At 39.1% G+C, this 16,581-nt stretch overlaps 1 pseudogene; it reads left to right on the top strand.

Moving 5' to 3' along the window:
* The first annotated feature begins 4,234 nt into the window (after positions 1-4,234).
* Positions 4,235-6,399, top strand: LOC147730956 (ATP-dependent DNA helicase PIF1-like; annotated as a pseudogene).
* The last annotated feature ends 10,182 nt before the right edge of the window (positions 6,400-16,581 follow it).

The raw sequence follows: 16,581 nt of genomic DNA, 5'->3' as shown, positions 1-16,581 counted from the left end.
TTCAGCACTAAAAATTAGGGTGCATGCTTTTTTTTTTTTTAAAGAAGTCATTTCAATGGTTGAGAAAACGTCATTTAAATAAACATGGCACATGATTAGGTAGTACAGTGAGAGGTCAAACACCCTTGATGGAATATTTTGCAACATTGTATGATGAACTTCTGCACTGTGAGCTGGGTTAGGAGAGAGTTACCATGTTTACAGGGGAATGAGCAGTGGGGGGATGGGTGAATGTTATGTGACCTTCAAAGTGTTCAAATGTACAACCAAATAAAATGTGCAGTTTGGTTTTGAATTTGTGTGGGAAGAATTTTTATTGGCTATGTACACGAATATGGGTTTGAAATGAAAAAAAAAACTGTGCCATTATTATCAGGCTCTAGTGTCAGAAGAATAATTCAGAGATTCTACTGCAGAAAATCTGTTGACGGTGATTGACACTGTCTACATCTTCCAAAGCATTTTTAAAGGTGAGTAATTATTATTTTAATAAAGATAGAGTGCTGTATGCACTATGGGGAAGATTAGAAGCTTAGTGTGCTTCTTTATTCTTGTATTTTGTGTCATGTTATTTTGTAATGCTGTTTAAAATTAGAATGGTGCATATTGGAAATGTATTTTCAAAATGAGTTAGGTTTCTGTTTTGTTTCTGTAGTGGTAATTTAAATGAGCTGTGCTCTGTGTCAAAAACGATTTACTGTGGAAAATGTTTTCTGGTAAAAAGTGTGGTGTTTAAATTTTGGTCAAGGATTACTCTGAGTGTCTGTTTAAAGTCAGAAATTATATTTATATAATTTTCAATAATGTCACATGTGCTTTGTAACAGTTTGCCTCTTTTAGCTTAAAGGGTTTTCTATGCCTGTGACTCATCTTACTCTGTGCCTGTGTGGTATCTGAAATATGATTTATTTAATGAAGATACACTGCTGTATGTAGTTTGGGGAAGATTAAGAAGCATATTGTGTTTTTGTATGGTGTATATTGGAAAAGAATTTTTGAAATGAGTTAGGTTTCTGCTTTGGTTTGTAGTGGTCATTTAAATGGGTTGTGCTCTGTGTTTTCTGGTAAAAAGTCTGTTATACAGAGATGGTAAATTATACTCAGTGCTTGCAGACAGAGAGATGGTAAATTACATGCAACATGCTGCTCATGTGTTTAGTATAAACAAACAGTGGTCCGAGACCTATTATTTTTAAACATGAAAAATCACAATTTTATGAATCAGAAGGCGTCGGTTATTTTAACCGCCCAAATCAATTAATGAAAAAAGAGATAGAGACTAGGCAACAGCAACAGACTCAAGATGTATACACAATATTTTAATCTATTGTTTGAGATTCGTAACGGAAACACAATATGCAATATTTCAATCTATTGTCACAATTTTTTGAAGCGAAAGCACAATTCACAAAGTTATGTACTTTTTTATATGCATTGTCCCGTATTAAGAACGTGCAGTAAAGCAAATAAAGGGTGTCAAAGAAAAGTGAACGTGATAAGGTGAACGGAATTTCGCCCTTTTTAAGCAACTAGGCAACAGCCCAAACCCTAATGGGTTTTTTATATATTCTTCACAGGGTCACCTATGGGATCCCTATTGTCCCGTCCCCACCTGTCCTGAAGAGGACTCGCATGGCCCAGGAATAAAATGACCGTATGGCCGCTAGTCGAGTCGAAACGTCGACATTTCATTATCTAACCTGGACCACTGACTGTATCACCCTTGTAGATATAGTGCAGACAATTTTTGCCATCTGTTGTCTAGTAATAATTAAGGAAGTTATGCTGATTAATTGAAGTGACCAGGTTATATGGTTCCGGCCTTCTTTGGCTGGTGTCTATTTTGAATTGCTTGAAGTACAATTTCTTAAATCTGTGTGATTCTTTTCCGTTCACCTTATCACGTTCACTTTTCTTTGACACCCTTTATTTGCTTTACTGCACGTTCTTAATACGGGACAATGCATATAAAAAAGTACATAACTTTGTGAATTGTGCTTTCGCTTCAAAAAATTGTGACAATAGATTGAAATATTGCATATTGTGTTTCCGTTACGAATCTCAAACAATAGATTTAAATATTGTGTATACATCTTGAGTCTGTTGCTGTTGCCTAGTCTCTATCTCTTTTTTCATTAATTGATTTGGGCGGTTAAAATAACCGACGCCTTCTGATTCATAAAATTGTGATTTTTCATGTTTAAAAATAATAGGTCTCGGACCACTGTTTGTTTATACTATACGTTACCCAGGTCCAGTACCGTTATGGGTCACCCCATTTCTTTAATGGCTCATGTGTTTAGATGACTTAAAAAGGATTTATGAGTAGAGACACACATACTGTTTGCAGAGACAGAGACGGTAAATTACACATACTGCTTGCAGAGACAGAGATAGTAAATTACATGCAACATGGTGCTTATGTGTTTAAGATGACTTAAAAATGATTTAGTATAGAAAATGTTTTCTGCTAAAAAGTCTGGTATATATATATATATATATATGCTTATATTGAGGTGGCCTGTTTTTGGCCAGTAGAGATGGTTAAATATTAGGAGCAGACGCACATACTGCTTGCAGATACAGAGATGGTAAATTACGCACACTGCTTGCAGAGACAGAGATGGTAAATTACATGCAATATGCTGCTCATGTGTTTAGATGATTTAAAAAGGATTTATGAGCAGAGACACACATACTGCTTGCAGAGACAGAGATGGTAAATTACACACACTGCTAGCAGAGACAGAGATGGTAAATTACATGCAACATGCTGCTCATGTATTTAGATGACTTAAAAAGGATTTATGAGCAGAGACAGATATACTGCCTGCAGAGACAGAGATGGTAAATGACACACACTGCTTGCAGAGACAGAGATGGTAAATTACATGCAACATGCTGCTCATGTGTTTAGATGACTTAAAAGGGATTTATGAGCAGAGATACACATTCTGTTTGCAGAGACAGAGATGGTAAATTACACATACTGCTTGCAGAGACAGAGATAGTAAATTACATGCAACATGGTGCCTATGTGTTTAAGATGACTTAAAAACGATTTAGTATTGAAAATGTTTTCTGCTAAAAAGTCTGGTAAATATATATACTTATATATAGGTGGCCTGTTTTTGGCAAGTAGAGACTGTTAAATATTAGGAGCAGACACACATACTGCTTGCAGATACAGAGATGGTAAATTACAGACACTGCTTGCAGAGACAGAGATGGTAAATTACATGCAACATGCTGCTCATGTGTTTAAGATGACTTAAAAACGATTTAGTATAGAAAATGTTTTCTGCTAAAAAGTCTGGTATATATATATGCTTATACATAGGTGGCCTGTTTTTGGCCAGTAGAGACGGTTAAATATTAGGAGTAGACACACATACTGCTTGCAGAGACAGAGATGGTAAATTACAGACACTGCTTGCAGAGACAGAGATGGTAAATTACATGCAACATGCTGCTCATGTGTTTCGATGACTTAAAAAGGATTTATGAGCAGTGGAATGCTAACATGGATATTCAATATGTTGCAGACAACTCCATTGCTGTGGCTCGATATGTACCGTCTTACATCACCAAATCTGAAAAGACAGAACTAAAGGATATGTGGGAAGACATTTCTCATGAAAAGAACCTAAGTAAGAAATTGTATACCTACAGTTTGAAGATTTTATCTCATCGAGAAATTGGAGCGTATGAATGTTGTGATCGATTATCATCAGCAAGTCTTTACGCAAAATCTCGAACAATCATTTGGGTGAGTTTAGGACTGGCAAGATCACGAAATCGAGCTTTGAAAACTGTTCAAGAAATTGAATATTTAGCAAAGAAAGAACCAAACAGTACAGACATTCTGAAGACAAACATGTTGGATACATACTATCCAAATAGAAGTAATCTGCTTGAAAACATTTGTCTGTATGAAATACTACAAAACTACACTTTTAAACGGAATATTACAGAGGATAGTGATAAAGGTGTATATGCTGTGAGTGGATGTGAAGGATGTCTGGCGAAACAAAGAAAAGGATATCTGATTAATCACCGAAAGATGAGTGCTGAAACTCCGGACAAAAGAGAATTTTACTATTTAGCTCTTTTGCAACTCTTTAAACCATGGCGTAAAGAAGAGGAACTACTTGGTGACTTTGACAGTTATGAAGATTCATTCAAGGTATCTCAAAATAGTATAGAATGTCCTGTTTTTATTAATTATCTGTAAATGTTGAAGGACGAAATAGAGCAAGAAGCAACAATAGCAGCAGAGATTGCTAGAGACAGTTCTCAAGATAGTCAAAGTTCAGCATTGTTGAGTCAAGATCCGCTTGGACAACCAATTATCCAAAATGAAGCAGCCCCTGCCATGGATGAGGTGGAAAGAGCAATGGAACAAATTCAAGAGGATGTAATAAATTTAGAAGATTTGGAAAAGCAACTTAATCTTGAGCAAAAACAGATATATGATGAAGTGACAGAGCAGATTGAGCATGGTTTTCGTCATGAGAAAAAAGAATGCTCATGTATGTCATTTCAACCTGTCCGACTATATGTGAGTGGAGAAGCTGGAACAGGAAAAAGTTTTCTAATTAAAGGAATTGCTACATATCTACAGCAAAGAATGGACTCATCACTCTCTTGTGTTGTTACTGCTCCAACTGGGTTGGCAGCAAACAATATTAAAGGGATTACTTTACATCGTTTATTGATGCTGCCAGCTGAACATGAAAATAAATTACAATACCACAAGCTATCTGGAGAAGCTTGTTGTGAAGTTTCTAGAGTCCTTAAAAAAATGAAACTTCTCATTATTGATGAGGTAAGCATGGTATCAAATCTAATGCTTGCCTTTGTGCATTTAAGAATGCAACAGATTCTTAAAACAGAGTATGATGTGTTATTTGGAGGCAAACACGTCATAGTTTTTGGAGATCTACTGCAGGTAACTCCTGTAAAAGGACATCCTGTATTTAAAACTGTGACACATGAAGACACCAGAAAGTGCCTGGGAAGTATTGGAAATGTTAATATATGGTCACATTTCAAATATACTGAACTTATTCAAAATATGCGACATGCAAAGGATACTAAATATGGAAATATTCTCCAAGATATAAGAATTGGAAAACTACGTGAACATGCCAAAGAAACTTTACAAACACGATTACTTTCCAATTTGTTTCCAAATGAAAATAATATGGCAGAGAAAATATATAGTAAAGAGGCAGAAGATAAATCAGTTATATGCCTGATGCCAACTCTACACGAATGTTCTATGTTCAATGAAAAAATGTTGAAGTTAGAAAATGAAGAAATGAAGAAACTGGAAGCTAAAGATAGAATACAGCATGAAGGAAGTACTATTATTTTGTCAGAAAGGTTGAAGTTAAAATTGGATTCTTTAGATAAATAAATATCTAAAACTGCTGGCTTAGAAAAGAATCTGTATGTATGTTTAAAATGTTGTATTATTTTACGAAGAAATTTACATGTGGAAAGAGGTTTGGTGAATGGAGCAATGGGTAATGTTGTTGGTTTTGTAAATTACCCAAATAGAGATGAGATTGAATTTTTTAAAATCAAATTGGATGGAATTGAAGAGGTACAACAAATCAGTCGTTGTTCAAATCGATTTTTGCTTGTAAAAGATTTATATGTCCGACGAAAACAGTTTCCTGTTTGTTTGGCATATGCGGTGACTATTCATAAATCTCAAGGTTTAAGTGTAGATAGTGCTTTGATAAATATTGGAAGTACTGTGTTCAAAGAGGGTATGGCCTATGTTGCTTTATCTCGTGTTAGAACTTTATCTGGATTGTATCTGATTGATTTTGATGAGACAAAGATTAGTGCAGATCTAAATTGTGTGAAAGAGTACAACAGGTTAAGAAGAGAATATGCTCCTAGTTTACCTCATTATCCTTTAATTGAAAAGTGTGTGGTAGGTCGAAAAAGGAGATATGAGGGAAAATGTACTGAAGTAGTTGAGAAACGAAGAAAAATAAATGAACCTGTGATTGGTAGCAAAAAGCAAAAAGTTAGTACTGAAGAGATTGTGGGATTTAAATTTGAAAACAGTTCTGGTGTCAACTGCTACGCAAATGTAGTGGTTAATGTTGTTTTTTTTTCTTAAAAGTTTACAGCAACGGATTGTTGAAAATCGGGACCAAACATTTTGTTGTTCACTAAATTCTGTGTTTCAGAAATGTAACAGTGATAATAGTCAATTAGGAAATGTTTCTGAACTTCGAAATGTTTTAGACATATGTTATGGACTAAATCAATTTTCTCAGAATATTCAGCAAGATTGTCAAGAATTTATTATGTATATGCTTACAGTTTTACAAGATGAAGGTGTAGATATTGATAGTCTTTTTGGCCTTTCTTATAAATGGCAACATAATTGCGACAATTGTTCATTTTCAAGTTTTACTGATATAGCCATTGAAAGATTTATATATTTAACATTACCAGACTGTAAAGCAGTGTCTTTCAATAATCTAGTTAGAGATGCGTATCAAAACATGGTCTGTTCTCAATGTAAGTCAGAAATGTTCTCAACATTATTTATCAGAAGATATGGACAGTATGTAATTTTAATGTTCCAACGGTGCAGACCTGATGGAACAAAATTGACAACTTCAATTAAAAATGTTGTGGCTTCTCAACTATCATTTCTGGAAGAACTTTTTTAACTGTAGCAATTATCTTCCATGATGGTCCTTCAACAACATCAGGACATTACACAGCTTATTTGAAATCTCCAACAGGCTGGACTCATTGTAATGATAGTCAACTAACTTTTAAAAAACGTTTGTCTTTTGACTCACCAAATTCTTATCTGGTGTTTTTGCAACCCAAATTTCAGTAAAATTACTTGGCATAGGAAGATTACTACTGTTAAGAAAAGATACACTGTTGGTCAGAAATATCATGCGAGTGAGGGTGATGGAATTTAAAAACTGAAACTTGTATTTGGCATAGTGAGAGTATCAGGTACAGGTTTAGGTAATGTTTATTGGAACAGAACACGTTGGAACGTTTTATTCTAAAGGTCGGGAAAAGAATGGTTAAGAGTACAATTAAGTAATTTGAAAAATAAGGTCTTTACTCATACTATTTGCCCGTGAGGAATAGTATCTGAGAACAAAATGACTACTTCAGATAAATGTTGGTAAAACATGCTTATATGGAAGTTTATTGAGAGGTATTTAAAAATAAGTCATATTATTTTATTACTTTGTGATTGTTGAAGATGTAGCAAACTTCCACAAGAAATTGCGATTTAGAGAAAAACATTTAAGACATGTTTTTTTCTCATATTTATACTATGTAATCAAATGTTGTCTGGGTTTTTTAAACACAATCATTTTGATTGTGTTTTTTTTTTCCCGCTGTTATATGATGAGTAGTATTGAGCTCACTGTTTATAGTGAAAATCAATATATTCTGAGAACAGCAAAAATAAATCATATAACATATCTGTGCATCACTCCCATTCCTTTTCTTCTGTCAAACTTGCTCCCTAATTTCTTTTTCTCATTCCCATGTGCTACCTCCTTTTTATTTACTCTCTCACTCATAATATGAATATTTTTTTCTCCTTCTTTTATTGTGTGTAACTCAGTCTAACTTCTCTTCCTGTCCGTATCTCACCCCTTTTCTCTTTTCCTCTCTCTTTCCATTACTCTCCTTCACACTCTTTCACTCATTTAATTTCTCTGGGGCAAATTTAGAAGCCCATTGCGCCTCTTTTATACCGCCTGTGCATACGTTTTCTTATGCAGTGTCAAAAGAAATGCCATAGTGAAGAGAGATGCATCACGTTGTAAAACCCTGCACCACATGAAACCAGTCTCAGGTTTCATGTGGGAATTTTCACGCAGGGGTAGGCGTTCCGTCACAAGAACTCCTTTGAAAACTGATACAGTAAAATCTACATCACTTCACCAACACTAGTGTGTCAAAACATTGCATCTGTTGAAGCAGGTGTAAAGGTTGACATAGCACGTTACAGATAGAGGAAGTTGGAAAAGTGCTGGAGTTGCGTCCTGCATGCAACAGAATTTCAATACTGTGCAAACTTTCAGCCCTAGATGTGATGTACATCAAGCGTGGTGCAAGGATTGATTTGTGTATCGCATCTTTCCTGGTGTAACTTTACTATTTTGCAGAGGTGTATTGGGTAACATAAATCTGTCCCTCTGTTCTATTCCCTTTCTATGCTTTCCTAAGTCTCTTCATTCTCTTATTCAAATTTGTAATCACTAATTTACCAATTCTCACTTTAACTTACCTCCCTTTTATCGTCCTCAAATCTCCTTCCTTCATCATCTTTCCATTTCCTTTACTTTCACTCTCCTAACCCTACTCTATGTATCTCACTTTGTCCCTTACTGTCTGTACATATAGTCATCCTCACAACCCTTCTGTTAGTCCTGCACCTTCACTTTCTTTTCTATACTGTTCTTCCCACAATTTAAAATTTCCTTTAACTCACTAACCTACCTTTAAACATCTTGGGGCACATTTACAAGCCCTTTACGCATCTTTTGCACCGCTGTTGCGTCACTTTTGTGACACAGCGGTGGTGCAAAAGATGCCCCATGGTGCATGTTATTTACAACGTGATGCATCTGGAAGATGCATCACATTGTAAAGCTGTGTGCCTTAAGGAGGCGTTATGGTGCAGGGGGGGGGGGGGGGGGGAGGCGTTCCTGCGCAGGAACGCCTGCTAAAAGTGGCTAAGTGAAATCTGCAAGATTTCACTCAATCACTTTTGGGCCGATGCTATGTCAAAACCCTGCGTCTGATTGAAGCAGGCGTAAGGCTTGACGCAGCATTAGTTGAATCGGCCCCCCAGGAGCATTGCTGGAGCTGCATCGCGTATGCGATGCAACTCTAGCAATGCGACATCTTTACGGTACAGATGCGTCACGCATCTGTGCCGTTTTTGTCCCATGGTGTGCCACATTATAAATGTGGAACATCAGTGGTGGCGCTTGCGTTGTTTGGCTTGTCGTAGGTTACTTGGCGCATCGCTGCAGATTTGCAGAGATGCACCATGTAACGTACATCTACCTCATTGTTTCAGTCACTCTTTTACTTCACTTTCTTCAGTCACTATACTTCCTTTACCTCACTCATTTGCTCAGTCTCTAACTCCATTTTTGTCATTCATTTCAGCTAGCCATTTATACACTACACATTCATTCAAAAGAAAGATGACACAGTGCATAACAAATAGAGGGGCATATTATCAAGGAGGTTTATCTCTGCTTTTTTGGCTTTAAAAGCCAAGAAAGCGGAGATAAAATTATCTCCCTATTACCTAGCTGTCGCTAACACCAGTTAGCGACAGCTAGTAGGAGATAGTGACCATCCTGGGCCCCACTTTGCATGTCAGTGATATTTATCACTAATGACATGCAAAGTGGGCGTGCCAAGATGTTAGCGACTGGAGGCTATCTCCTATTACCAACTTTTGGAGATATTCCCGCTAAGCGCGATTAAATCCAAAAGCTAACACCTGCCCTGAGCAGTTCTTAGCCATGTTATCCAATGGGAGGTGGATAACATGGCTAAGAGCATTAGCTCGCTAATGCATGAATATCGCTGACTTTTCAGCGATATTCATGCATTGTGGGCGATTTTTATCACATTTGTGATAAACCTTGGTAATACCAAGGTTTATCTGCGATAAAAATCGCCGCAGCTCGGCGATAATTTTTTCATGCTAACCAAGCAATAGCGATAATTATCGCTATTGCTTGGTAATATGCCCCAGAGCTCTTTTTGGAAAAATGAGTTAGTTCTGAAAAGAACTTTTTTCTGTTATTTATTTATTTATTTTTAACAAAGTTTTATACTTTTTTTGGTTTTTTCGCAAACTGAAATCCTGAACTTCAAAAGTGTTCAACAGGAACAAAAAAAACTGAAATTTTATAAAATTATCGCCTTCTTGTGCACACATGCTCCGTGATGCGCTTTTCAACAAGCACAAGGCTTTGTTCAGAGTATACAAGAATTTTGTTGCACTTGTTGCACCTCATGTGCACCTTCTTTAAATGTGGCCTCAAGTCCAGTTCAGCAGTTGAAGGAGATGGAGGTGGTGCCGATGAAGTGCTGGCCACAGCTGGTGGCATTTGTGTAGCCAGGGCTCTAGTGGATGCCTTTGCAAACTGCGCAGGGTGCACTTGCCTCACATGTCTCATCATTGTGTGAATTGAAAATGAATATTTCCCCTAGAAAGGACAGTGTCACAAATGGTGCACGTGACTTTAGGTGCATTCACCTTCTTTAGTCCTTCAGGATATTTAAAAAATTGCCAAATAAAAGATTCTTTCACTCGCCGTTGAGGAGGTCGATACTGTCCATCAGAATCAGATGATGATGATTCCTGTCTGGCTGCCATTTCAATAATTTCTCAGAGAAGCTGGAGAGAGTCCTTCTTCCACGAGAATGAAACAGATAAAGAGGGAAATGGGTGGGGTTTTTGAAGATTCTAGAACTGAAACTACTATGAACCAATGAAAAGTGTTGTTTTTGAGTCACATGACTTGACATACGCGCACCGGGTCACGCCGTCGCTTTAAAATGGCGTTTAGCCCGATTTTCATAAAAGTTTCATAACGTAAAAAGGAGGTTTGGAAAACACTCTCTGACCCTCTAGGTATTCTCAGGGGGTCCATTAAGCACCCCCAAGGCCCAAAAATTCCTTTATTTTTTTTCTAAAATGTTGCGGGGTGCGCGCACCCGTTCGCGCACGTCGCTTTAAAATGGCGTTTTACCCAATTTACATAAAAGTTTCAAAACGTGAAAAGGAGGAAACATAGACAGTCTCTGACCCCCTAGAGTTTCTCAGGGAGTCCCTAAACAACTCCGACGGGCAAAAAAACCTTTTTTTTATAAAAAAAATTTGCGGGGTGCGCGCACCTCGAAATTGAAATAAAAAAAAAGTCAAGTCATGTGAGTCAAAAACAACATTTTTCATTGGTTAATATTAGTTGCAGATCTAGAATCTTCAAAACCCCACCCATTTCCCTCACCTTTTGCTTTATTCTCCTGAAAGAAAAACCCTTTTTGGAGCAGGAGACAGAAAAAAGAACAGGATGGCAGAAAGACAAGAAACATCTTCTTCTTCTTCTGACTCCCACATGGAATATCGTCAGCCAGCTAAGAAAGGGAAATCTTCTTTTATTTGGAAGTTTTTTACTTTTCCTGAGCATCAAAAAAAGTAAATGCTCCTAAAGTAACATGTACCCTTTGTGGTACTGTTCTTTCAAGGGGAAACCCTCTTAAAAAATACTCTTTTTCTATACATACGATGTTAAGACATGTGAAAAATGTGCACCCTGTACAATATGCCCAAGCAGCCACAAGAGCTGTGGCCCAGCAGATTCCATCAGCTGTGGCCAGCACATCTACAGCTCCACCTCCATCGCCAGCAACAGCAGAAATGGACGTTGGGCCATATTTGGGACATGTGCAAATGCGGTGCATCAAATGTTTTGATATTATTGTTCATGGAGAACAGAGCTTGAAAATAATTGAACGCATGATTCAGAGTCATAAATGCTCTGAAAGGAGATCATTTTTTTTCTATTTTTCATTTATTTTGTTACGGTTGAACAGTTTCCTCGTTGCAGTTCCTGAATTTTCTTCAAAGAAACTTTTTAAAAAAGAAAAAAAAAACTAAAGAAAAAAAATAAAGTTCTTTTCAGAACTCATTCAATTTTCTAAAAAGAGTTATATTCTTAAACACTGTGTCGTTCATTTTTTTGAATGAAAGTGTAGTGCATAAATGAGTGATTGAAATGACTGAGGGAAGGAAGGGACTGAGTGAAAGAGTGAGAAAAGGGGAGTATGGTGAGTGACAAAAGAGGAGTTGAAGAGAAACTGAAAGAAGGGGACTAAGGGTAGGGGAGTGAGTTAAAGGAACTGAAAAACTAAGGGAAGGGTAATAAAGACAGGAGAAAAAAACTACTTTCCGTGTTTTGATGTTCTATTTAAATTCATAATAAAAAACAAAGAATTTTACACATATTTTATTTAGGGGTTAGCATTTAAAAAACCTTGCAAATTCACTAAAAAAACCATAGGTTTTACACACGTTATAGTTAGTAATTAGCATTTAAAAAACCTTGCAAATTCACTGAAAAAAACATAGGTTTTATAACAGTTATAGTTAGCTGGACAATTTACTCATACAAAACCATTGAAATTCCCATGTTATAGTTAGTTGTACTCACTATAACTGGCACGCCCACAAAGCACTGCTAATGACGTCACATATTACATCACTCATGACATAGTCAGTGACATCACTCATGGCATCACTGATGACATCTCAAATGACATCACTGATGACATCATCCTTGTGAAAAAATGGCAGACTCTCTCTCAGTGTAATATAAGTTTTGATACACACATTGAAAAAAAGAATAAAATAATTACAAAACAATGGAGAAACTAATTCCACTTACAACAATCTATTCAGAAATTGCAAAATCTACATACACATTCGCTCATTCACCAACATATCTACATAGTTACTCATACACATACTCAATCATCATAAATACTCATTCATCTATACATTTTGGTGCACAATGATACTCATCCTTAGAGTTACTCACACACATACTCACACAAGCAAATAAATTATAACACAACCATACACTTGCTTATACAGCTATGCATACACCACTACTCTTACTTCTACAGAAACTTACACATACTTTTTTACTAAAACTATCTTTTATAGGAACAAAAAAGTATTTATAAAGAAACTCTTACAATTTCTCACTCTCACACATACTTTCCTATATGCATCAATTCTTACTTATAGTAATTTAAAACATATATAGTTACTCATAAAGAAATTATTCTGACAGTCATTCACTCACTAACACACCCATACACACACTCATCCATCCATACAGTTGTGCACGCATGCTGTCTTCAAAACATATGCAAACAGTAAGGCACTCATTCATTCATATATGCACAAAGTAATACCTCCCACCAAACTTAACAGACACTCATACTAATACTCAAAAACTAAATATTAACCCATATAGACAATCATGTAGCTACTCACCAACCTAAGCATCCGTCTATAGATAAAGGGAGACAGTGATACAGATATTTCCAACTTTAAACAATAATTGGTAATACATATATTTAATAACATACACATAATAAGTTAGTTTTACAATCAATTAAAAAAAAACATCCATTTAAACTCTAATTTAATCGTTTGTTCTTCCATCGATGTTTAGGTACACATATATAAAATATATTTTTTTTATCAGAAAGATACACATTTACTGGATGATGTCATCAGTGATATCATTTGAGATGTCATGAGTGATGTCATGAGTGATGTCACTGACTATGTCATGAGTGATGTAATATGTGACGTCATTAGCAGTGCTTTGCAGGCTCGCCAGGTATAGTGAGTACAACTAACTATAACGTGGGAATTTCAATGGTTTTGTATGAGTAAATTGTCCAGCTAACTATAACTGATATAAAACCTATGGTTTTTTCAGTGAATATATATATATATATATAACCTACTGGCGGTCGCCAGTAGGTAGTTATAGTTAGGACCTATTTTCCATAGGAAATCAGCAACATTCTATTTCCAATAACTTTGGCGCATCTTCGCGAAGTTTTCAACATTTATGGCCCGCTCCTTTCTTGGAAGTTTTGGGGTAATTTGTCAAGTGGGGGCTGAGTAAAAAGGGGGGGGTCCCAAAACATGTTTTCCCCATGCAATTTTCCATGGGAAACTTTAGCCGCGGCTACAGCCCGAACTGCTGAACAGAAGTACACCAAATTTGGCAAAGAGGTAGCCCTTGGTTCAGAAAGGTGCCTTTTAGTTAAATGGTGTAAATCCGTTCAGTAGTTGCTGAGAAAATCAAAAGTAAAATTGCATATATATATCTCTGGCCACACAGGATCCACGCACCCTCCCAATCACGAGTTGTATGCTAATTGGCTGTCAACACTCCATATCAGGAAGTGTTGGCAGCCATCTTGGTCCTCGGTAGAACCGAGTCACAAGAAAGCAGAGAAAAAGCGCAAAACGCAAAAAGGGGGCAGGGGTCGAAACACCTTGACCTCCTAGGCCCGCTTAGGGGGTCCCACAAGGACCATTAGGGCCCAACATTCTTTATTCGGCAGGGTTCGTGGATCCTGCAGAAAAAAACATTTAAATGAAGCACGGGTTCCCGCACTTCCTTGCAATTTAGCCCCTGTGGGGGCCAAGTGCCGGGGGCAATATTGTAAATGTAAAGGGGTGCCCAGAGGGGCCCCTCATCCCCAGGGCTTCTTTTCAAATATGTGTAGGGGGCTTTCGGCCTCAGCCCCCCAGCCCCAGGGCCAGCCAGCCCCCGGAGCTACAAATAGAAATGGGTTGGGGGCTCAAAGGCCTCCCCAAACCCTGCGGACTGCCACCTCCAGGGGCTTTTGAAAAATATGCTCGGAGCCCCCCCAGCCCCGGGGGACCGCCAGCCCCTGGGGTTTTAATTTGAAAAAATGTATCCTGTGTGGGGGTCTTGAGGCCCCCCACATGCCGCGGGGACCACCACCTCCTCGGGGCACTAAGTTTTTTAATTTTTGGATCCGTTATGGACCCCCAAACCCCGGGGACCACCACCCCCGGGGCTTTGAAAATGTTGGGAGGGGGGCTGCTTGGCCCTCTCCTGGAGCCCTTGATGGCCCTGGGGACTGCCGCCCCCACAGGGTCCCCACAGGGTCCCTAGGTGCCCACCCCCGGGACACTGTAGTTTGCTATGGCAGGGCGGCAGTCTCGCGGCTCCTGCCATGCCATAGCAAACTTGGTTTGGATTTTGAAAAAGAGCGCAGGGAAACCTGCTCTCTCTTTCAAAATGCAAACCAAATTGCTTCTCATGTGAAAAAGCAATGCCAGCTCCCGAGAGACGTGGGGAGGCGGCGGAACCCCACAGTCCCCAACGGAGAGGGACAGCCCGGGGGGATGGGGTCCCCAGGGCTATTAGTGGCCCGGGAGGGGGGCCACGCGGCGCCCCTCCTCAAATATAAAAAAAAAACAAAGGCTGGCCCCGGAGGATGGGGTCCCCGGGTCGTAAATGGCCTAAGGAGGGGCGGCAAGGCAGCCCCCTCCAAAAAGAAAAACAATTTAAAAAATGACCATGCCCCGGGGGATGGGATCTCCGTGGCAGATAATGGCCTTGGAGGGGGGGCACGTGGCCCACTTACCAATTTTTTGAATTGGGGGTGATGGGATCCCCAGGGCCAAGAATATTAGGAAATGAAGGGGGCCAAACAGCCCCCCTTCTTACAAATAAAAAAAAAGACCGGCATTGCGTTGGAGGCAACGCCCCCTCCTTTCAGCACTCTGCCAACGCGCCCCCTGACGCGTTTGCAGATAGGGAATGAATTCCCCTTGAATACTGGGGGTCCCTGGGGCCCAACTAGCCCACCAGGAACCTCCAGTATGCGCCAGGGGGCTGAGTTGCAGAGAGATGTTCTGAGGCCATGCCTCTTTTTACACCTCTCTGCAACGCAGCTCTGTGGCGCTTAATGGGGGTAGCTGGTGGGCTAGTTGCACCCCAGGGACCCTCAGTATTCAAGGGGAGGTAATACCCCAACTTAAAACGTGCCACGGGGCGCATTTGCACAGTGATGAAGGAAGGGGCCGGGCCTGAGTTGATATGTGTGCAAACACACCCTGTGGCGCGGTTTAAGTTGGGTAATGAATTCCTCTTCAATCCTGAGGGTCCCTGGGGGCCAACTAGTCCACCAGGTACCTCCAGTAAGCGCCACAGAAGTGCGTAACAGAGTGTTGTAAAAAGGGGCGTGGCCTCTGAACACCTATCTGCAACACAGCTCTCTGGCGCATACTGGCGGAACCTGGTGGGCTAGTTGGCCCCGAGGGACCCTCAGGTCGTGTTTGCAGACATGTCACCTCAAGCCACGCCCCCTTTCTTCACTTCATTGTGCGAATGCGCTCCGTGGCGAGTTGTAAGTTAAGTTATGTTATGTTATGTTATATGCACTTGTAGAGCGCGCGATTACCCTTGGGTGTCTTGGCGCTTAATACTGGTCTTCCTTGAAAGCTGAATGGAATGCTACTGTGAAAAGAGCCATGTTTTCAGGCCCTTCCTGAACATAAGGAGACTCGGGCAGTTTTCAAGGGAAGAGGAAGCTCATTCCGGGCTTTAGAGGCACAATGAGTAAAACTCCTGCCTCCCCAGCTTAATTATTTAGCGATGGAGACTTGCACTTGTTTAGCGCTGGTGGATCGTAACATTCTCCCCGGAATGTACTAGTGAAATTTTTGCCTAAGAAACTTCGGGCCAATACCATTAATGGCTTTGCATACTATACAAAGAGCCTTGAAGCGGGTTCTTTGTTTCATTGGGAGCCAATGTCGCTTCTTAAGCTCTCCTCTAACGGAGAAACATTTGAGTGTTCCGGACAGCAGCCTTACCGCTGCGTTTTGGACTAGTTGAAGCCTATACATATGATGTTTTTGTATGTTCAGATATAGGCTATTACAATAGTCCAAATGCGATGTTA

This window comes from Lissotriton vulgaris, chromosome 2_1 (assembly GCF_964263255.1).
Source record: "Lissotriton vulgaris chromosome 2_1, aLisVul1.2, whole genome shotgun sequence".
Taxonomy (NCBI): domain Eukaryota; kingdom Metazoa; phylum Chordata; class Amphibia; order Caudata; family Salamandridae; genus Lissotriton; species Lissotriton vulgaris.
This window is presented reverse-complemented; position numbering and strand designations above follow the sequence as displayed.